Here is a 23,943-nt window from a genome sequence, read left to right on the forward strand (position 1 = left end):
TTGTTAATTACCAGTTAGGCATAATACATATATTAGATCTTAAATTTGACTTCAAATTTTAACTTTGACCTCCAACTTTCATAATGCACAAACAAACACTTTAGTTATCTAACTTTAAAATAAATAAACACATGAGTTCTACATGACACAATACACATAGAATACCACGTAGGACAAAAAATGACATTTAGGAAATGTGTTTATTTGTTCAACTTTATACAAGTTTAAGTGTCTACTTGTGCACACTCAAAGTTGAATGACATAAATATGATTTGAAGTCAAGTTAACGAATACATTTATGTGTTATGCCTACTAATTAATTCAAATGCTAACTAATGGGGGCAAGCAGTAGTTGACCTAGGAGATACAAAAGGCCTATCTGTTAATTAAGATTTAGGAGTTGAAAAAGTTTTGAAAGTAACCAGATGTCTTTTCCTATGCATAGAGTAAAAGCTTAGAATTAATAGAACCGTTCTCTTTTAATTCATTGACTTGATCATGTTACACATTAATTTAAAATTAGATAAATATATACTTTGTGAAAAATTTAAGGAAAATAAATAAATATTATTTTTAGCATTAGAGGCATGTCATATCAACAGCTTTAGTTTTTCATAGTGAACACACCTTAAGTACAAAAAGGGTATGCAGAGTGCATAAGACACGATTACTGGGAAGAAATGGAAGCTCTACTTGTAAGAAAGTTGGGCGACCCAACTCTGCCACCAAATGCATCGGAGAATTCGTCACTCGATGTCTCAACCTCCCACCCTATACCTAATTTGGAATCGCCAACCTCTGTTAGAGTTCGAATCAAAGTCTCCAGCTTGAATTTCGCAAATTATCTCCAAGTCCTTGGCAAATACCAAGAGAAACCTCCGTTACCCTTCATCCCTGGCTCCGATTACTCTGGCTTTGTTGAAGCCATTGGCCCTAATTGTCACTAAGTTCAAAATTGGAGACCTCGTTTGCTCTTTTGTTGCCCTTGGCTCATTCGCTCAAATCATCGTCGCCGATAAATCCGACTTGTAAGTTATTCCTTATTCTCTTCTGGTTTATTGTTTATTTTAAGCGGTGCGAATGTAGAAAGCTTTATTTACCAGTTTTTTAATGATCCCGATTAGTAGTGAAATGAAATGGGCCTAATAGAGCAATGATATGGATGAGTTATGTAGTCCAATTTAACTTAGTTAATTGATTGAACAATTGGAATTAGTGTAGTTTGTGCGTGGTAATTGATGCATATAGTTCAAATACACTAAAAATGGAAAGTGTACTAGGTTGGTCTTTGTATACGAGACAAACTAGATGTTCCTTTTTGTGTTTTGATTCAATAGTTCAAAAAACAGTCTTAAGTTTGTTTTGGAATTGAAGGTTTCAAGTACTTGATGGGTGTGATCTAGTTGCAGCTGGTGCACTTCCTGTTGCATATGGGACATCACATATGGCACTGGTGCATAGAGCGTAGCTGCGTCCCAAACAGGTAGGTCACCTTCCTTTGGTTTTTGGGGAGAAAAGGGTCATGCCAATTTGTTACATGATTTATTTACACACCTGAAAGCATGTGATATCTGTTGGTTATCCTGTTATATAGGTTTTACTGGTGCTTGGAGAAGCTGGAGGCGTTGGGCTTTCGGCGGTACAAATTGGGAAGGTTTGTGGAGCGACAGTTATTGCAGTGGCTAGGTACTTGTAGATTTTTATGTATACAAGAAAGTTGATTTAAGTTTTTGTACTAAAATTATCCTTGCTTGTCTGTTGAATCTTAGGGGAAATGAAAAGGTGCAGTTTTTGAAGTCTTTAGGTTCTGATCATGCAGTAGACTTGAGCAGTGCAAATGTCATCGAAAGTGTCAAGGGCTTCCTGAAGTCAAGAAAGCTCAAAGGGGTCGATGTCTTGTATGATCCAGTAGGGGGGAACTTACAAAAGATAGCTTAAAGCTATTAAATTGGGGGGCACAAATTCTGGTTATTGGATTGGCAAGTGGGGAAGTACCTGTCAACCCAGCCAAAATTGCGTTAGTGAAGGTATGTCCTTTAAGCACCCTAACTGTTTTCCCGATTAACCATTTGGTTCTTTACTTGTAATGTAGTTAGTTGTACAAGAAATGTTAGTGCTAAATAGAAATGTATTACTCTACTTCGTTAGTATCTTACCAAGATGTATCCCTGTTCAGTTAATGAAATTCCTCTTCCACTGCAAATTGATGTCCTATGTTATATCACTTTAGAGTCGAGAAGGCTTCTTGAATTCCGTAATGTTAAATTGTGGAATCTGTAACTCCCCTCTTTTTGTCTTGAAATTTAATGGCTAGAGAACAGTAGTGAAAATGGTCTTGATGGTTATGTAGTGTGTGAAGCAGGTATATTGGAGACACAAGTTAAAGAGTTAAAAAGGCAATTAAATAATTATTGGAGTTCCATTTTCAAAATAATAATAATAATTATTGGAGTTTGTTGTTTAATTCGGTTTGTAGGCAACATGCTATATCTTGGATTAAGTTTGAACTCGTGAAGCCTGTGAATTATTGTTACCAAACTTGTCTATGCATGTGATCAACTTTATATGTGCTTCAGCTATCATTGTTGGTTACTACTGCAGCAATTTGTTGAGTATTTTCATTTCCAAGTAAAGATCTTCTAACAATACAATGAGACATGCATAGATTGTGTTATTCTTAAATCTACACAAGTTTGTCTCATTATGTGCAGTGTAGACGACACCTATCTAGTCATGGTCCTTAGTGTTGCAAGTTTGGAGTAATATTTGTGAGAGAATCCAGCCAAATCTGATTTGCTTGAAGCTGAAATAAATAATTACTATTAGTATGTGCTTGATTTGTGCCTCAGTGCTTTTATGGTTCAAATTACTCTTCAAAATAATTTTGGTAGTGTTTTATCGAAAAAAGAGTGATTTTCGAAAAGAGTTCGTTTTATTTTAAAGATATTTTCGACTTTTAGGAGTCGCCACTTAATTTTTAAGAAAAATCAAGAAAACTTTGTTTCTAAACAACCTAAACAGAAAAATTGTTTTGAAACATTTTTTAAGGGTTCGGGATTCTTATTAGTGTCTTAGGAAGGTGTAAGGCACCTAAGACACTCCGTTAAATACGGTTTTCCGACGATTAACTTATTTGACTACTTTGTTATATCTTTGCAATTTTGAAGTTATTAAACTTATGAGAAATTTACTTAAGCGACTTTTCAGATTTTAAAGCTCTTTAAATTCAAACGAACTTAGAATTTGAATTTTAAACCTATTAGAGTTTCAAACAAACTTATGAGTTGAAACATTTATTGTTTTGAAATTCCATTTTAGTTTTAAGATTTGATAAAATAGAAGGCGCTTCGAAAGGGGGTTTGGAGTTTTCTGATCCTAAGCTAACGGCATTCAAAATTAAAAACGTAAACAAGTAGCAAAGAGAGATAGAGAGAGAGGGATTTGAGTCCAAGTTTTCGGGTTCTGTTCGCCTTGACCGAAACTTGGACCCACCTGCTTTTGGGTTTTTTAACCCATTTCTTTCTTGCGTACCTGTCCTAGTCTAAACATACAAGAATAAATATAAGGAAAGTAAAAATGACAAGGGCTTATGCCCAAAATAAATACAACTTAATAAATAAAAAAAATCTTCTAATACTCCTTCCTCGAGCACCTTCGATCTTCATGGAGTTCGAATTTTCGCACGCCTGCTGCCATTCATATTTTACACCTATTTAAGGTATAACGTTTCTGTATATCAGTGTATACAGGCTGTATATCAGCCTGTTTTTCAACTTTCGAGAGTTGAAAAATTCTTTTTCAGCAGCTTACTTTACTGCCATCAACCCAGGTTTCGAATTTGATCCCCTGTACATCTTTTGATCTGTATATCACGGTATAAACTGTGTATATGGTTGGTATACAGCTTCTCAATATATGCAACTGTAATTTCCAGCAATTTTCCAAGTTCTGGTGAACCAGAATCAATCTCCAGCAGTGCATTTTCTGCTGTTCTTCCGACCTGTACACCTTTTGAGAGGGTTCTATGACTCGAAGAAGATATTCTGAGCCTTTATGGCTCGATGAGGAAGTGTAGTGAGATGGAATAAAGTCCATGAGGACTCGAGGAGGGTTTCACATGCAATAAAACATACAAAAGATTAGCACTTAAAGCGATAAACTAATAGAAAGTGTCTTGAACAAGACGAAGATAAAAGATGAACTACTTGGAGAAATGAGTTAGAGGGGGGATAAATGACTTCAAAAACAATTCCGAATGATATTAAGAAATAAAATCTCACAACAAATAGGATAAATAACAGGGGCAAGCAATGCATGTACACATATTAATGAATTTGTCATCTGCATGAGGATGCACCACTGATGTTTAGTAAATGCCACACTTCATTGGTACAGCATATCCAATTGGCAAGACAGGATGATGCTAAATACGAAAAATACTTATTTCCAAATTACCGTGTCACACATAAACACAAAACATACATGTGGAATGCAAAGAGAGAAGCATATGGAAGGAATGTGCGTTCATGAAATTTTCTAACGGAGAACACCGCCATGAACAGTCATGCCTTTAGCTGGAAAAAAAAAAGAACTAAAACTCAACCTTAAAACATTCTGAAATAAATTCGACTATCACAAACTATTGGGAGATGAGAAAGAACCTCATTCGCATTTCAACAAACACACAAGAATACATCACATTTGGAAAAGTTGAACAGACTCCTTCAGCAGCCATGAAACGAAAAGCGAGAATAATAACAACAACACAATCAAAGGTAGCGACTTCGCGATCGAAACAACATGCTAAGTTGAAAAGGCGAGGAAAACTTAAGAAGACGATTACGATCAAAGGGAGAAATGCAACTGTTTATCGAAGACATTTCAGACGCAGACTATACAAAATTTGCACCCCCCATACTCCCAAAACTGGAAAACGTCGACTCGGACTACAGCCAAACTAACAGCAAAACTATAGAAGAAAGGCAATACGCAATGACAGACTTCGAGTCACAACCAAATGCCAGCCAACCACATACAAGCAACAATCGAGAGAAAAAAACGAGTCATAAACAAAATAAGGGTCGATTCTCACCCCTTTTTATGCAGCGAACGGCAACGACGAGTGAGGTAACGAGCTTCCACCACCAAATGAGCTCAAAGATGTATTGAAAACGACCCGACGAGCAAAGGGAACAGGGTCGTGATTTCAGTCTCCTGAGTTGCGCGACTCTTTCCCTCTCTTCAATTTTTCGCTCAATCGTCCAACCAAATTTCTAACTCCCAACACTCTTCCAGATTTTTCTCTCTAAAATTTCAACAAAATTCCAACCTTAAAATCAAATCCCCAATGTTTTCCGGCTACAGACAGAAAAGAACCAGAATATTTCGATAATTTTCGTACTCTTCGTGATAAACTCTCCAATTCTCCCGAATGTCCCCCTTTCGGATGAAGAGAAATGGGTTTTTATAGAGGAGAGGAATTAGCCCCTCCCCTTTGAATTCGAAATTCGAATCCCATTTCGGTCAAACTTCACATGGCACAGGCGTGTTGGAGAGGATGAAATTGACACCTCGCAGACCTACTTGACAGCGTATGGGTCCCTGCGCTTCCGTCTGGTTCACGCGAAGAGGAAGATGGAAGGAGAAGAGCGTGGAGTTGTTGGCGTTTGAAGGAGTCGGTCTGTTTTTCTGGGTTTCTGTCGAGAGGGAAAGGAGAGAGCGAGCGTGGGGGAGACGCGGGGTTGAGGGAGAGAGCACGGGGAGAGACGCGAGGGGAGATCGCGTGAGGTTGGGGAATTGGGTTTTCTGGGTTTCTGTTTTTGTTTTGTTTTCTGAAAATGGCGTAAAGGGGGAAGAAAGAGATGAGATGGGGGTCTGGGTCGGGTTGTAGGCGGCGGGTCAGCGGGTGGGTTATTTAAGTTTGGTGTTGGGTCGGATGAGGAATGGAGTTGGATTGGGTTGTTGTATAAAAGCAATGAAGTGGGATGTTAAGAGTTTGGGCCTGGAAATTAACTAATTGTCTGAAATTGGGAGTGGGCTTGACAGTGTTGGGTTGAAAGGAATTAAGTTAGGATTAAGAGAGGAGAGGTGTGGGCTGGGAATTAGGAATATTTAAGATATACACATATACATATATGTATGTATATACCTATATTTTATTTTCGCAAGATTTATAAAACTAATTAACTTATACCGACGCGGGTCAAAAATTGGGTGTCAACAACTGTCCCTCATTTTACTCGGGTTGACGCAAGCAACTCGAGGAAGATGAAATTGACCAACCAATTTTGATCAACCCCAATCGTTTTAAAGGAAGGATTCGACACAGGGTTTAGGAATTATGGACGAACCCTTGCAAACGGGTCTCCTACATATCTCAGGCTATATGAGAATTCAGGCCACTTGTAGTTCAAATAGATTGATTTATCGCACGATTTTGAAAGAATCAAAAGTCACTTCGATACTGGATTATGAAAGTATCGAAATGCTCGAGAATAGAATTCGAGAGCGAAATGTTGGACTACAACCGAGTTTTCAACATTGAATCCGCCTACATATCCTTAAACCCTCGGAATCAGGCTGTGTGTAGTTCGACTCAGTCGGAGGAAAAGGAAATCTATTATGCTAGATAACCCTTGGTTTTGGACAAGTAACAAATTAACGAGTATGAAAAGGAGGCTTGTAGTCTCTTAGCCATGAATGTGGAGCTCTTCATTTCCATAGGCAAGAACTTACACGGACATAATTTCCAAAGCTCTTGGCGCATTGTCACTCAGATTGGAAACTGGCTTCCGATAAGACAAAATTTCCGGATGCGAGACTGAAACTGACAGACCTAAAGGAAGACCCGCATGCCTCGAGAGGGGTGGTTCGATCGTGGTGTAAGTCACTCCTCTGCTCGCGTCCTAAGAGTTTGACACTCCTCTTTGGACTGTGTCCAGTTCGCTGCTAAGAAAAAGTTCCACGTTGTGCTGCATCCTTTTTTATGTCGTCCGCACCTGTGGTTTTTGGAGAATTCATCCTTTTGGATGATCTCGACAAAGACTGAGATAAACTCGTCAGCTTAAAAATGCAATTAGGATGGGAGACAGTGTCTTTTACCATGTCGACACTTCGTTGTTCTCCTCCATGTTCGACGTCGACTCGATCGGTCTGACGTCCAGCAAATAAAGCTTATGCCTTGTGTTTTGCAATATCATCTTCAATGTATTCCATACTTGATGTTGAAATAAATAAATAAATGCTGATGCGATATTGATGTTTCTTTTGTTGTCATCTTCGATGCTCTCTATGATGTTTATTTTTATAAGAAATAACAGAATGCAGTCGAGGCCAATGGATAAGTATTGCTCTTTCTTTATCCAAGTACGTCCTCTTGCGGGTCATGAATATCTTCCCGCGATACGTAAATTCATGCGAGATATGAATCTTCTCGCGATGCACAACTTTCAGCGAAGAATAAAATCTTCTTGCGATGTGCAAATTTTGACGAGGCATAAATTCTTCTCGCGATATATAAATTTTGACGAGGCATGGAATCTTCTCGTCATGCATAATTATTGACACGCGATACATGATTTCCGCGATGCATGATTACGCGATGCATGAATTCCAGCGAGGCATAAATTCTTCTCGCGATGTATAAATTTTGACGAGGCATGAAATCTTCTCGTCATACATAATTATTGACTCGCGATGCATGAATTCAGCGAGGCATAAATTCTTCTCGCGATGTATAAATTTTGACGAGGCATGAAATCTTCTCGTCATGCATAATTATTGACCGCGATGCATGATTTCCGCGATGCATGATTCCGCGATGCATGAATTCCAGCGAGGCATAAATTCTTCTCGCGATGTATAAATTTTGACGAGGCATGAAATCTTCTCGTCATGCATGATTATTGACTCGCGATGCATGATTTCCGCGATGCATGATTCCGCGATGCATGAATTCCAGCGAGGCATAAATTCTTCTCGCGATGTATAAATTTTGACGAGGCATGAAATCTTCTCGTCATGCATAATTATTGACTCGCGATGCATGATTTCCGCGATGCATGATTCCGCGATGCATGAATTCCAGCGAGGCATAAATTCTTCTCGCGATGTATAAATTTTGACGAGGCATGAAATCTTCTCGTCATGCATAATTATTGACTCGCGATGCATGATTTCCGCGATGCATGATTCTGTGATGCATGAATTCCAGCGAGACATAAATTCTTCTCGCGATGTATAAATTTTGACGAGGCATGAAATCTTCTCGTCATGCATGATTATTGACTCGCGATGCATGATTTCCGCGATGCATGATTCCGCGATGCATGAATTCCAGCGAGGCATAAATTCTTCTCGCGATGTATAAATTTTGACGAGGCATGAAATCTTCTCGTCATGTATAATTATTGACTCGCGATGCATGAATTCCAGCGAGGCATTAATTCTTCTCGCGATGTATAAATTTTGACGAGGCATGAAATCTTCTCGTCATGCATGATTATTGACTCGCGATGCATGATTTCCGCGATGCATGATTCCGCGATGCATGAATTCCAGCGAGGCATAAATTCTTCTCGCGATGTATAAATTTTGACGAGGCATGAAGTCTTCTCGTCATGCATAATTATTGACTCGCGATGCATGATTTCCGCGATGCATGAATTCCAGCGAGGCATAAATTCTTCCCGCGATGTATAAATTTTGACGAGGCATGAAATCTTCTCGTCATGCATAATTATTGACTCGCGATGCATGATTTCCGCGATGCATGATTCCGCGATGCATGAATTCCAGCGAGGCATAAATTCTTCTCGCGATGTATAAATTTTGACGAGGCATGAAATCTTCTCGTCATGCATAATTATTGACTCGCGATGCATGATTTCCGCGATGCATGATTCCGCGATGCATGAATTCGGCGAGGCATAAATTCTTCTCGCGTGTATAAATTTTGACGAGGCATGAAATCTTCTCGTCATGCATAATTATTGACTCGCGATGCATGATTTCCGCGATGCATGAATTCCAGCGAGGCATAAATTCTTCTCGCGATGTATAAATTTTGACGAGGTATGAAATCTTCTCGTCATGAATAATTATTGACTCGCGATGCATGATTTCCGCGATGCATGATTCCGCGATGCATGATTCCGCTATGCATGATTCCGTGATGCATGATTCTTCAGTTTATAAATTCCGCGATGCATGAATATTTATATCGCCCCCGTGGATAGTAACGGCAAGACGACCTCCAAATAATATATCGACTTGATCGATAATGATAAAAATAATAATTGCATATCCGTCTCTTCTGAGGTAATGCATTGTCTTGATCGACAATAATCATCTTGCTTTGATAACGCAATGCAAATAGCGTCTTCTATAGAAATCGTGAAATCTTCGCTAAGATTCCTTTTTGATCCACCTTTGAATCTGGCCAGGCACTTTGTAAATTTCATGAATTGGGGAATGACTTGAAATAAACAAACACATTCACAAGCATCTTGGCATAAAGATATGAAATGCTTCTTGCTTTCAATAAAATCACCGGCTTTGGAGATAGTTTTCTCCTTCTCCGTATTCATCAGTCGGAAGAATTCGGCCGATTTCGAAGCGAAGCTATAAACCTGCATCCACAGAAAAATTGTCAGTTTTAAACATACTGATCTGTGTCGATCCCTTCGATTGTTTGCTCCTTGTCTTGACATCCTCGGTTGATTTCCCGACTCTTGATAGATAAGAAAATATCTTATGCCAAAACAGATGAAATATAAAAGGGAAATTTTTAAGAGAAGCAAGAAATTTTTTAAGAAATAGTATCTCGAAAAAGTCACTGCCAAGTCATGTCATGTCAGGCTTAACGAGCTTCTTTGAGTCCGACACTTGTCGAATGAATTTCAGAGGCATTCCGGACTTGTAGGGAAGTCCCATGATGAAATTTTGAGGCCATCCTCAAAATTTCTGTCCCAGTTTAGTATCTTGCTCATCTTTCCATTGTAACCGCACAGATCTCGGAATTTTTGAGATCTTCTCAAAAATTCTGTCCCAGTCGCAAATTCGAAATGTCTTTAGTTTGATCCGCTGAAGAGAAGGTTCCTTCTGGATAATTTTTGAGTCCCTCTCAAAAATTCTGTCCCAGTTTCTATTGTAGAAGGGGGGAATAGAATTTACGAGATATATGACCGAGCCCTTGTGGCGCCTACGTATCCCGTTGCGGCAGGAATCAGGTCAAACGTAGTTCCCCTTAAAGGTTAACAAGAACAAAATTTACAAAGAAACTGACCGAGGCCGACAAAGGCCGCCTACGTATCTCATTCTTGAGAATTCAGGTCGAACGTAGTTCAGATAGAGATGTGCGATACATTTTCAAAGGAAAGGTAACAAAACTTCATACGCAAAATTTGGCCAATGTTGGGCATTCTTCTTCTCGAATGAACATCTCCAAATGATTCAGTTCAGAAATGTCTTGTACTCACTCTTGAGCATCCAACCTGTCCTCCATTCAGGTGGTTTCCTCAATATTGATTAAGTTGTTGTTGATCATGTTTTGTATCTTGTGCTTCAGAGTTGAACAACTCTCTGTGTCATGTCCAACGGCTCCTGAATGATAAGAGCATCTGTGGTCAGCTTTGTAAAATTTTCCCAAAGGATTGGCTGGTCTTCCTTCTATAGGATAGAGCTTACCCATTGCTTTCAACCTTTCATAAAGTTGAGTTTGAGATTCCCTCAATGGTGTAAATACTTTAGGAGCTTTCCTAAATTTTGGGCGAGGAAATTTTTCCTGATTGACATTATGGTTTTGGTATTCCCTTTTAGAATCTGACATCCTATGAGTAGCCGTGATCGTACTTACCTCCTCCAATTTTCCTTTTGATTTATCCATATCACTGATTCTGGCAGATTTTCCATTAGATCGCAATGCGGTGAGTTTGGTGAGCTTTCCAGTCTTGAAACCATCTTCCAAAGCTTCTCCCACTTTGACAATCTCGACAAACTTTTGTCCCATCATACACAACATTCTTTCGTAGTACTCAGGCTCTTGAGTACGAATAAACATTTCAGTGATCTCACGTTCGGACATTGGAGGTTGAACTTTTGCGGCCTCTTTTCTCCAACGAAGAGCGTACTCTCGATAATTTTCTGTAGACATCTGTCTGATCTTCTCCAAGTAGTAGCGATCTGGGGCATCTTCTATGTTATGTCCAAATCTTTCTGTGAAGTCCTTTGCAAGTGCATTCCAACTTTTCCATTGTTTCAACTCCTGTGACGTAAGCCATTCCAGAGCTTCTTCACTTAGACTTCGACTGAAGAGACGCATTAATAATGCTTCGTTTTTGTCAACTCCCCCGAGTTGATCACAATAAGCTTTCAGATGTGTTAGAGGATTTCTTGTCCCGTTAAAAGTGACAAACTTTGGCACCTTGAACCCTTCTGGGAGGTCGAGATTCGGATGGATGTATACGTCCTCATAGCTTAATCCATCGACTTCGGAAAAATAGTGTAACTCCTTCATGGCTTTCCTGATCTCTTCTTTCGCCTTGGGTACCTCTTCTTTTGACCTCCACTCTCTCTCCTGTTCCTCACAGTGATCAAGCTCGGAACAATCGGCATGAGGTTCATTTGAAGTTGGGATTTGGAAAGTAGTCTTTTGAGGTATGAGTGGGATAATGGAGGGATTCTGGGTATTTTGATTGGCTTGATAATTTTGGAGGAAATTTTGAGGATCGGTATTTTGGTTTCGAGGGAGATGAAGGATTTGATTGGTACTGTGAGAATGATGTGGTGCTTGACACGATGTGGTGGCGTGATGGGGATAGAGGGTAGTTAAGTCAATGGTTGGAGGATTTTGAATGGGGTTAGAGAGAAGGTTCTGAACTTGTTCCGTGCTTGAGGGAGGATAGTGGAGTGGAGGTCTTCCATCTCTTGGAGGGTTGAAGGATGACACTCGATTAGACAAATCTTGCATTCTTTGCATTTCGACCCTCATTTCGGCAATCTGTTGCATCAGCTGCATAATTAACTCATTTTGATCTGCCGCGGTGGGCTGAGCCACCACAAAATCTGTAAGGCTGACTTCCTCATTGTTGTCTCCCATGGCTGTATTTGCGTTTGGTCCGGGGCAGGAATCTTCGGGACCCTTTGATCTGGTGAAGTAGTGGTGATCTGCCAGCTTTATCGACACAGATCAGTAAGATGTACTTGAAAGGTAAAATAACTCAAATGCAGATTTGTTAGTGCGCGTTCAAAGTACAAAATACATAATATCACATAGACGGCAGATAAACACACAAGTCGCTTTGTTTGAGGATATTTTAACCCACGAATAAGGACGGAAATATATTTCGAACAAACAGGAATTTGTTTGTTTTGGCGCTGTCTCGGGAAAGCCGAATCACGTTGAGCTACGGTCTTCTTGCAGCTTCTTTTTTACGCCCGTTGATCTTATCTTCGTATCTCCGAAACACAGAGGAGAATGAAAATTTTGGTGATAGGGGCCGGACCGGAAGGTTGCCTACGTATCTCACAAGGAGAATTCAGGCCCAACGTAGTTCGGATTTTAGGATGAAAATTTTTCATTCATTCTTTCGTTGTGATTACAAGGGAATTGAAAACAACATTGAAATTTCTAGAAGATAACATTTGGCGATTTCTTGTCTTGTAGCTGAGTCATTCTTTTCCTCTCAGACAGTCGGAAATGGAGGCTTGTAGACGATTTCCTCTTCATCGTCCTCCTCAATTGATTCTTGGTCGGGACCACTGTCGTCTGCTCCATGTTCACGGGCGGGATGTTTTTCGCTCTTTGAGTTGCTATGGGTCGCCAATTCCTCGTCGAGTGCCGCACTTCTGGTCGACAACACGGCAGTCTCAATATCTATCTTCGCTTCTCTCGCCTTTCCTTCGTGTATCTCCAAACGAAGCAAGTTCAACCTTTTCCTTAGGCTTTCGGTTTCCATCTCAACCTCCTTCTTTCTTCTCATCTGCGACGCCAGATCTTCATCCAAAGTCGTGACCGCAGCTTTGTAGATTGCCGTGGTCATTTTTACCTTGAGTCCTTCCTCTTTAATCTTCTGAATTTCTCGAGTGACTCGCTCGATTTTTCTTCGCACTTCCTCCTCAGTGAGCTCCGTCTGGACGTTCTTGCCTTTGTCCATAGCGGTGATTCACCTTTCCTGAGACGATAGAGCGGTATTTAGGATTTGTGGTAGGAGATGGGTTTTGCGTGAGAAACTTGAGACTCGGGAATTTTGGTCGGACATTTGTGATAGTAGCTTCTGTATACTCTTTTGAATTTTGGCTAGGAGTGGGTCTACGATATCCTCATTCAAAGCAACATAACACATAAACATTTAAACAAATATATCGTGTCCTAAACATGCATGTGACCCTTTGTGCCAAGGGTAGGCCTAGCAATCTGAAGGATGTATTACGCCATTTAAACAAGTAATTGTACCCCCGAAACAAATTTCACTAGATGTCATAGCGTTCATTACACAATCAAAATTAAACGGGATATATCTTGGGAAGGGGATGTAGTGCAAATACACATATAAAATTAATCCCACGCAGGGGAGTTAAAGGGTCGATGATCCAGCTCCTCTTCTGGCCTTCTCCACTTCTTCTCGGATAATGCACTTGCTGGTGAACACGTATGGCTCAGCGAACGCAGCTTTGGAAGATGTTGGTACGGCTTGTAAGGTGTTCATCTGCTCATCCAAAATAGTGTCCAAACGTATTAGACAAGTCCTTGTGTCGGCTAATTCTTGTGACGTCACGGCCAAAAGTCTCTGATTTTCTAATTCCCGGAGTTGCTACGCTAGCTCCTTTTGTTGAAATTCTTGCTCCTTCTTATGAAATTCTTGCTCCCTTCGGTCCCACTCTTGCTGAAAATGGTATGCGTGAATATGAAGCCTTGTTTGCACGTCTTCGATTTTCCGACCCATGCGTGGTGTTGGATCCACTACACCATGCAAATCATTATGCAACCATGTCTTATATTCGTCAACATACCCAGCTCCGTATCTGTCTTCGGTAACCTCCCCCTTTATGTTGACACGTCCGGCCCATTCCTGGAGGATAATTTTAGCGAAAGGTATTTTGTCCTTCTCGTTGTAATCGACAATGAAAGAGCTGGCATCTCCTTGGGCGGGTATGATTTGGACTTTTCCAAATTGCCGCATTACTCTCGTCGGGTTGTAAGGACGCAATCCTCTGATGCCGGGAAGGACTAAAAATGGCAATTTGGCCCCTTGGGCTGCTATCATCTGAGACCTGAAGCTCGGTAATACCCATTGTATGTCTCCTTCTTTCAAATTGTAAAACATCCTTACCCACGCATCCCTAGTGGTGTGAATTGGAAATTTACAGATACTCAAGTAGAACTCGTAATTATCGAGCGGACTTGTTTGACTTGGTTCGGCCAACTCCTGTGGCTGGGGGTTGTCTCTTTTGCATAGATGTTCCATCAACCACCATTGGAGTAAGATGTTGCAACCTTGGAAAAACGGGAAACCATTCTTGCACAGACTCAAAGAGCGGTAAATGTCGGACAAGATGACTGGGGCCAAACAGCAATATTTCTTCTCTTCAGATTTTCTACCGACTCCTATGGCATTCACTACCATTATTACCCGGGTGTCGATCTCTTTACCTTCATCTTTAGGGAACACCATAGTTCCCAAGAGGCATGCGGAGAAAGCGATAGCTTGAGTTTGCCTCCAAGTACTGTAACCATGAAATTCGTCCGGGAACAGTCTGAAATAATTGTCGTGCCCCCACCTCTCGAAAAACCTCATTAGTGGAATGTCGTTGGTCTCTAGGAATAACATGTCTCTCAATTCGTTCTTGGTTGGCCTATCTGGTAGGAGAATGTGATGATCGGGACGCTTTTTCCTTTTTCCACACGTCCCAATCGAGTCAAGGCAATCTTTGATCTCTTCTAGTGTGGGCGTTATTTCGACATCTCCAAATCGAAAGACCATTTTATCATCGTCCCAAAATCGGGGGATGACCTCGATAAACGTGGGCCATACCTTGAAGTCCATTATCGAAGGTAGGTGACCCAAGTAAATCAAGATTTCTCTCTTCTGACACTCCTTAAGATTGCTCCACCATACTCGAAGAATGTCGGGTGCCTGGGTGACCATTTTGAAATGAAGGAATTGATTTGACATCTACAAAAACATACAACTAGTTAATTTTCAATTCCCCGATACAACAACTAGTTAAACACGCAATACATCCTTCAAATTTAAACAACAAACATGAGCGTCCTATCGAGCCGTAGGCTCTTTGGACTCAAGGTGGACTTTTCTAATGGGCCCGACACTCCTTGGGTGTCGGGTCATCTTAGGCCAATGCGCTATTTTTGGGATTCGGTTTCGCTCTATCCTAGTTTGACTAAGAGTGGGTTGTATTTAAAGTGGAATGGGTAACCCAAGCGGACTACTTGGGCTGGGACAATTAACGATCGTTGACTATCAAGTAATCAACTACACTCGTCAGGGTGCCCCGAGAAGATTTTTGGTTAACGAACGATTGCGAACCCGCATAATCGTCCTTTAGTGGAATGTAAAAAGTGTCATTTGACGGAATATGTATGTTATGCATGCAACAGTTAAAATCTAAATAATTTAAACAGTTAAACAATAAATCACAAATAATCAACTACGTTAATCTTAAGGTTAGAATCCTCCAAGTCCCCAGCGGAGTCGCCATTTCTGTTTTATCGAAAAAAGAGTGATTTTCGAAAAGAGTTCGTTTTATTTTAAAGATATTTTCGACTTTTAGGAGTCGCCACTTAATTTTTAAGAAAAATCAAGAAAACTTTGTCTCTAAACAACCTAAACAGAAAAATTATTTTGAAACATTTTTTAAGGGTTCGGGATTCTTATTAGTGTCTTAGGAAGGTGTAAGGCACCTAAGACACTCCGTTAAATACGGTTTTCCGACGATTAACTTATTTGACTACTTTGTTATATCTTTGCAATTTTGAAGTTATTAAACTTATGAGAAATTTACTTAAGCGACTTTTCAGATTTTAAAGCTCTTTAAATTCAAACGAACTTAGAATTTGAATTTTAAACCTATTAGAGTTTCAAACAAACTTATGAGTTGAAACATTTATTGTTTTGAAATTCCATTTTAGTTTTAAGATTTGATAAAATAGAAGGCGCTTCGAAAGGGGGTTTGGAGTTTTCTGATCCTAAGCTAACGGCATTCAAAATTAAAAACGTAAACAAGTAGCAAAGAGAGATAGAGAGAGAGGGATTTGAGTCCAAGTTTTCGGGTTCTGTTCGCCTTGACCGAAACTTGGACCCACCTGCTTTTGGGTTTTTTAACCCATTTCTTTCTTGCGTACCTGTCCTAGTCTAAACATACAAGAATAAATATAAGGAAAGTAAAAATGACAAGGGCTTATGCCCAAAATAAATACAACTTAATAAATAAAAAAAATCTTCTAATACTCCTTCCTCGAGCACCTTCGATCTTCATGGAGTTCGAATTTTCGCACGCCTGCTGCCATTCATATTTTACACCTATTTAAGGTATAACGTTTCTGTATATCAGTGTATACAGGCTGTATATCAGCCTGTTTTTCAACTTTCGAGAGTTGAAAAATTCTTTTTCAGCAGCTTACTTTACTGCCATCAACCCAGGTTTCGAATTTGATCCCCTGTACATCTTTTGATCTGTATATCACGGTATAAACTGTGTATATGGTTGGTATACAGCTTCTCAATATATGCAACTGTAATTTCCAGCAATTTTCCAAGTTCTGGTGAACCAGAATCAATCTCCAGCAGTGCATTTTCTGCTGTTCTTCCGACCTGTACACCTTTTGAGAGGGTTCTATGACTCGAAGAAGATATTCTGAGCCTTTATGGCTCGATGAGGAAGTGTAGTGAGATGGAATAAAGTCCATGAGGACTCGAGGAGGGTTTCACATGCAATAAAACATACAAAAGATTAGCACTTAAAGCGATAAACTAATAGAAAGTGTCTTGAACAAGACGAAGATAAAAGATGAACTACTTGGAGAAATGAGTTAGAGGGGGGATAAATGACTTCAAAAACAATTCCGAATGATATTAAGAAATAAAATCTCACAACAAATAGGATAAATAACAGGGGCAAGCAATGCATGTACACATATTAATGAATTTGTCATCTGCATGAGGATGCACCACTGATGTTTAGTAAATGCCACACTTCATTGGTACAGCATATCCAATTGGCAAGACAGGATGATGCTAAATACGAAAAATACTTATTTCCAAATTACCGTGTCACACATAAACACAAAACATACATGTGGAATGCAAAGAGAGAAGCATATGGAAGGAATGTGCGTTCATGAAATTTTCTAACGGAGAACACCGCCATGAACAGTCATGCCTTTAGCTGGAAAAAAAAAAGAACTAAAACTCAACCTTAAAACATTCTGAAATAAATTCGACTATCACAAACTATTGGGAGATGAGAAAGAACCTCATTCGCATTTCAACAAACACACAAGAATACATCACATTTGGAAAAGTTGAACAGACTCCTTCAGCAGCCATGAAACGAAAAGCGAGAATAATAACAACAACACAATCAAAGGTAGCGACTTCGCGATCGAAACAACATGCTAAGTTGAAAAGGCGAGGAAAACTTAAGAAGACGATTACGATCAAAGGGAGAAATGCAACTGTTTATCGAAGACATTTCAGACGCAGACTATACAAAATTTGCACCCCCCATACTCCCAAAACTGGAAAACGTCGACTCGGACTACAGCCAAACTAACAGCAAAACTATAGAAGAAAGGCAATACGCAATGACAGACTTCGAGTCACAACCAAATGCCAGCCAACCACATACAAGCAACAATCGAGAGAAAAAAACGAGTCATAAACAAAATAAGGGTCGATTCTCACCCCTTTTTATGCAGCGAACGGCAACGACGAGTGAGGTAACGAGCTTCCACCACCAAATGAGCTCAAAGATGTATTGAAAACGACCCGACGAGCAAAGGGAACAGGGTCGTGATTTCAGTCTCCTGAGTTGCGCGACTCTTTCCCTCTCTTCAATTTTTCGCTCAATCGTCCAACCAAATTTCTAACTCCCAACACTCTTCCAGATTTTTCTCTCTAAAATTTCAACAAAATTCCAACCTTAAAATCAAATCCCCAATGTTTTCCGGCTACAGACAGAAAAGAACCAGAATATTTCGATAATTTTCGTACTCTTCGTGATAAACTCTCCAATTCTCCCGAATGTCCCCCTTTCGGATGAAGAGAAATGGGTTTTTATAGAGGAGAGGAATTAGCCCCTCCCCTTTGAATTCGAAATTCGAATCCCATTTCGGTCAAACTTCACATGGCACAGGCGTGTTGGAGAGGATGAAATTGACACCTCGCAGACCTACTTGACAGCGTATGGGTCCCTGCGCTTCCGTCTGGTTCACGCGAAGAGGAAGATGGAAGGAGAAGAGCGTGGAGTTGTTGGCGTTTGAAGGAGTCGGTCTGTTTTTCTGGGTTTCTGTCGAGAGGGAAAGGAGAGAGCGAGCGTGGGGGAGACGCGGGGTTGAGGGAGAGAGCACGGGGAGAGACGCGAGGGGAGATCGCGTGAGGTTGGGGAATTGGGTTTTCTGGGTTTCTGTTTTTGTTTTGTTTTCTGAAAATGGCGTAAAGGGGGAAGAAAGAGATGAGATGGGGGTCTGGGTCGGGTTGTAGGCGGCGGGTCAGCGGGTGGGTTATTTAAGTTTGGTGTTGGGTCGGATGAGGAATGGAGTTGGATTGGGTTGTTGTATAAAAGCAATGAAGTGGGATGTTAAGAGTTTGGGCCTGGAAATTAACTAATTGTCTGAAATTGGGAGTGGGCTTGACAGTGTTGGGTTGAAAGGAATTAAGTTAGGATTAAGAGAGGAGAGGTGTGGGCTGGGAATTAGGAATATTTAAGATATACACATATACATATATGTATATACATATATGTATATATATACCTATATTTTATTTTCGCAAGATTTATAAAACTAATTAACTTATACCGACGCGGGTCAAAAATTGGGTGTCAACAGGTAGAATGGTAGAATCAAGATTTAACAGGCAACTGACGATGTTACTTGTTAAAAAGGGCACATGCATAATTAGAACCAAAATGGTGAATAAATGAAGAACAAATATGCAAAGCAACTATTATTAAACCTACTACTGCAATGACCCACAAAATATATAAGGCAAAAAGGGCTAGAAACTTTTTTCTGATATCACTAAAATGGGCCTCGGCGTAACATAATTTGCCCATCATATAGAACTTTTTTTTGAGTACTAAGAATCTGTTTGGATTATCTGATTGGTATCTAAGTGCTAAAAAACAATTTTAAGTGCTAAATTGATTTGATATATAAGAAATTACATGTTTGGATTATTTTTCAAACTAATAATAATCTGTATATGTGTTTGGTAAAAAAGTGTTGTCAAAATTGGTAATTTGTTAAAATGACAAAAATACTCTAGCGATTTCACAAAAAGTTAGAAATATAAAATTATATTTTTAAGAAAAAGTCTGCATAACAAATATGGAATGGAAAGGAAGGTAGGACTTTTATTTTCAATAAGGTATTTGAGAATTTTAATAAATATTTAGAAATAAAATAGAAAAAACGTTGGGTCAAACCTCAAACCGAGAGAGCTTATAATCTAAAAAGCCATAAGTTGGTTTTGCTGATTTAATTTGTTTGAATGTTTACTAGATCCAAATAAGCAATGTGCTTACAGGCCATTTTGACCACCTTATAATCTTTGCCAAACACCCTCTAAATTACAGTTGGGCTAGAGGTGATGTTGGACATGGAAATAGGTTGCTTTAGCTCCTAGGCAACTTCTAATACAACAACATACCCAGTGAAATCCTACGAAGTGAGGTTTGAGGAGGGTAGATTGTACGCGGATCATACCACTACCTCGAGGAGGTAGAGAGGTTGTTTCAAAAGACCTTTTGCACAAGTGCATCAAACCCAATAAAAAAAAACAATGAAGAAAGCATGGTCGTTAATAAGAAAGGCAGTGTAAAGTCTACCAGAAAGATACAATAACAACAGTGTAATATGTGATAATTGAAACACAATACACAACATATGGCAAGAACCACAAGGGTACAATTAGTACTAAGACATATACTGCCAAGCCTAAACCAATGCACGACAAGACAACACTCATCCCTACAAACCTTTTACCCTAATGCATGACCTCCACTCCATTCTTTCTAGATTCATGTCATCGGCGATATGAAGCAACGCCAAGTCCTGTCTAATAATCTCTTTCTAATACTTCTTTGGCCACCTCTACCCTCCGGATACCCCCTACAACCGGCCTCTTGCACCTCCTTACTGGGGTGTCAGTAACTTCTTAGCACATGCCCATATTTAGGCAACTTTTATTAGGTGAATAAAAAGATAGATGAGAGAAACAGATTATGAAGTTTTTCCATAGTATTAAGGTTGAATGCTTCAGGAGCAATAAGAAAGTGCATCGGCAAGAATCAGTGATTATGATCTTTATTGTGGTTTAGGGCTTGGCGGGAGTGGGAGTGGGAGAATACTGAAAGAATGTTTGGAGAAAAGGGCTGCACAAGAAAGAACTAGTGGAGCAGAATGGGACAGTGGAGAAGGGTGTAGCAAGACGTAGAAAGATGGAAAAAGATGAGAATTATTTCTTATAGGAGACGAGAGGCAGGGATGTAATTTCAAAGAGGCTCGACCGGACCCAAGAACCGGACAGAAGACAGGCCAATTTCCAAGTTTAATCTCTTAGGATTGATCATGGGTTGAAGATAGGAGCATCAGATCTTATCCCGTATATTCATCTTACACGTACATGCCCCAAATGAGATAATCTGCTGGTTAAATTGCGTAGCTCTGAATTAGAAATGTCAAAGGCTGCTAAGTTGAGTTAAGCATGTTTTGGGCACGACTAGCTCCTTGCACCACTAATTGGTTTCAATACAAGTAGGTTAAAGTTCATGTTCACAATATAGACTGTGTCAAAATTCAGACCATTTCTACTATGTTGAAACATGATAGTAGCATAACATTTCTCAATCTGGAAGAATCTTAAGTGTCAAAAATCACGGTATTGTCACAAGAGGATGGCAAGACATATAATAGTAACTGCTTTCTTCTAAGAGATGTTGTTCCTAAATAATTGCATCAGAGGTCTCTCCACCATTTGTTTCATTTTCTTACTTTTATCTTTGTTTATCCGTCACCCTTTTCTTGCTTTTTTTTAATCTTTGTTTACCTCCCTCACAAACCAAAAGAAAAAGTAGAAAGCATATTTGTTTTCCTTGTATAGTAATAGAATAATTTTTTCTACAATTTTCGTTTTACAGAACTGGAAAATTCACGGACTGTATTGGGGAAGCTATAAGATACATCAACCCAATGTGCTTAGAGATTCTCTGAAGGAGCTTCTAGCTTGGTTGTCTAGGGGTTTGATTACAGTCAACATTTCTCATACATTCAGCCTGACAGAGGTAAGAAGCTATGGCCTTTATTACTTATCAAATCCATGAAAAGTAAGAGAAGGATTTTAGAAATGTGTAGGGAAATTAGTATTTCATATTTGAAAAGGCTGATATACAATTCACCTGAATTCATTTTGGCAAGCGCAAAAGTAGTATATAAAACTAAAGCTCGTGCTTGTCAAAGATAGTATAAAAGGTTGTCGAACCCACGAGGATTAGGATAATTTTATGCTAATTGAGAGTGATTAATTACTATTTGAGAATTCCGATAGTTAAGGAAGTTTTATTGTCAAATAAATTAATTAATTAAAGAAGAGTAATGGCACACCTCAAGTAGACAAATATAATTTAGAGGGGATGAATAAATGAAGAACAAATATGCAAAGCAACTATTATTAAACCTACTACTGCAATGACCCACAAAATATATAAGGCAAAAAAGGCTAGAAACTTTTTTCTGATATCAATAAAATGGGCCTGGGCCAACATAATTTGACCACAAAATAGAACTTTTTTTTCCAAATACTAAGAATTTGTTTGGATTATCTAATTGGTATCGAAGTGCTGAAAAATAATTTTAAGTGCTAAAACTGATTTGATATATAAGCAATTACATGTTTGGATTAGTGTTCAAACTGATAATAAGTCGTAGATGTGTTTGGTAAAAAAAATGCTGTTAAAATTGTTATTTTGTTGAAATGACAAAAATACTCTAGAGATTTCACAAAAAGTTAGAAATATAAAATTATATTTTTAAGAAAAAGTGTGCAAAACAAATATGGAATGGAAAGGAAGGTAGGACTTTCTGTTTTCAATAAGGTATTTGAGAATTTTAAAAAATATTTAGAAATAAAATAGAAAAAATGCTTGGTCAAACCTCAAACCCAAAGTGCTTATAATCTAAAAAGCCATAAGTTGGGAGTGACCAACTTATGGCTTTTGCTGATTTAATTTGTTTTGAGTGTTTACTAGATCCAAATAAGCAATGTGCTTACAAGCCATTTTGACCACCTTATAATCTTTGCCAAACACCCTCTAAATTACAGTTGGGCTAGAGGTGATGTTGGACATGGAAATAGGTTGCTTTAGCTCCTAGGCAACTTCTAATACAACAACATACCCAGTGAAATTCTACGAAGTGGGGTTTGAAGAGAGTAGAGTGTAACCAGATCTTACCACTACCTTGAGGAGGTAGAGAGGTTGTTTCAAAAGACCTTAGGCCCAAGTGCATCAAACCCAATAAAAAAAAGAAAGCATGGTCGTTAATAAGAAAGGCAGTATAAAGTCAACCAGAAAGATACAATAACAACAGTGTAATATGTGATAATTGAAACACAATACACAACATATGGCAAGAACCACAAGGGTACGATTAGTACTAAAACATATACTACAAGCCTAAACCAACGCACGACAAGATAACACTCATCCCTACTAACATTTTACCCTAATGCATGACCTCCACTCCTTTCTGTCTAGATTCATGTCCTCGGCGATATGAAGCAGCGCCAAGTCCTGTCTAATAATCTCTTTCTAATACTTCTTTGTCCACCTTTACCCCTCCGGATACCCCCTACAACCGGCCTCTTGGACCTCCTTACTGGGGTGTCAGCACCTCCTTTGCACATGCCCAAACTTAGGCAACTTTGATCATGGGGTTGAAGATTGGAGCATCAGATCTTATCCCGTATATTCATCTTACATGTACATTTCCCAAATGAGATAATCTGCTGGTCAAATTGTGCAGCTCTGAATTAGAAATGTCCAACGCTGCTAAGTTAAGCATGTTCTGTGCACGACTAGCTCCTTGCACCACTAATTGGTTTCAATACAAGTACGTTAAAGTTCATGTTCACAATATAGACTGTGTCATAATTCAGACCACATCTACTATGTTGAAACATGCTAGAAGCATAACATTTCTCAATCAGGAAGAATCTTAAGTGTTGAAATTCACGGTATTGTCACAAGAGGATAGCAAGACATATAATAGTAATTGCTTTCTTCTAAGACATGTTTCTCCTAAATAATTGCATCAGAGGTCTCTCCACCTTTTGTTTCATTATATGAACTAGCTACTTCCAACTATCCAGGAGACTAATAATACAAGCAGCATGAGTAACAATTGACTTTTCTTACTTTTTATCTCTGTTTATCCGTCACCCTTTTCTTACTTTTTTTCAATCTCTGTTTACCTCCCTCACAAACCAAAAGAAAAAGTAGAAAACATATTTGTTTTCCTTGTATAGTAATAGCTTAATTTTTTCTACAATTTTCGTTTTACAGAACTGGACAATTCACGGACTGTATTGGGGAAGCTATAAGATACATCAACCCAATGTTCTTGGAGATTCTCTGAAGGAGCTTCTAGCTTGGTTGTCTAAGGGTTTGATTACAGTCAACATTTCTCATACATTCAGCCTGACAGAG

The 23,943-nt window shown here is 39.2% G+C and overlaps 1 pseudogene; it reads left to right on the top strand.

Annotated features, from left to right (window-relative positions):
* Positions 1-605: 605 nt before the first annotated feature.
* Positions 606-23,943, top strand: part of LOC101250581 (uncharacterized) — a 33,086-nt pseudogene continuing 9,748 nt past the window's right edge.

The sequence above is a fragment of the Solanum lycopersicum genome, chromosome 3, assembly GCF_036512215.1.
Source record: "Solanum lycopersicum chromosome 3, SLM_r2.1".
Taxonomy (NCBI): Eukaryota; Viridiplantae; Streptophyta; class Magnoliopsida; order Solanales; family Solanaceae; genus Solanum; species Solanum lycopersicum.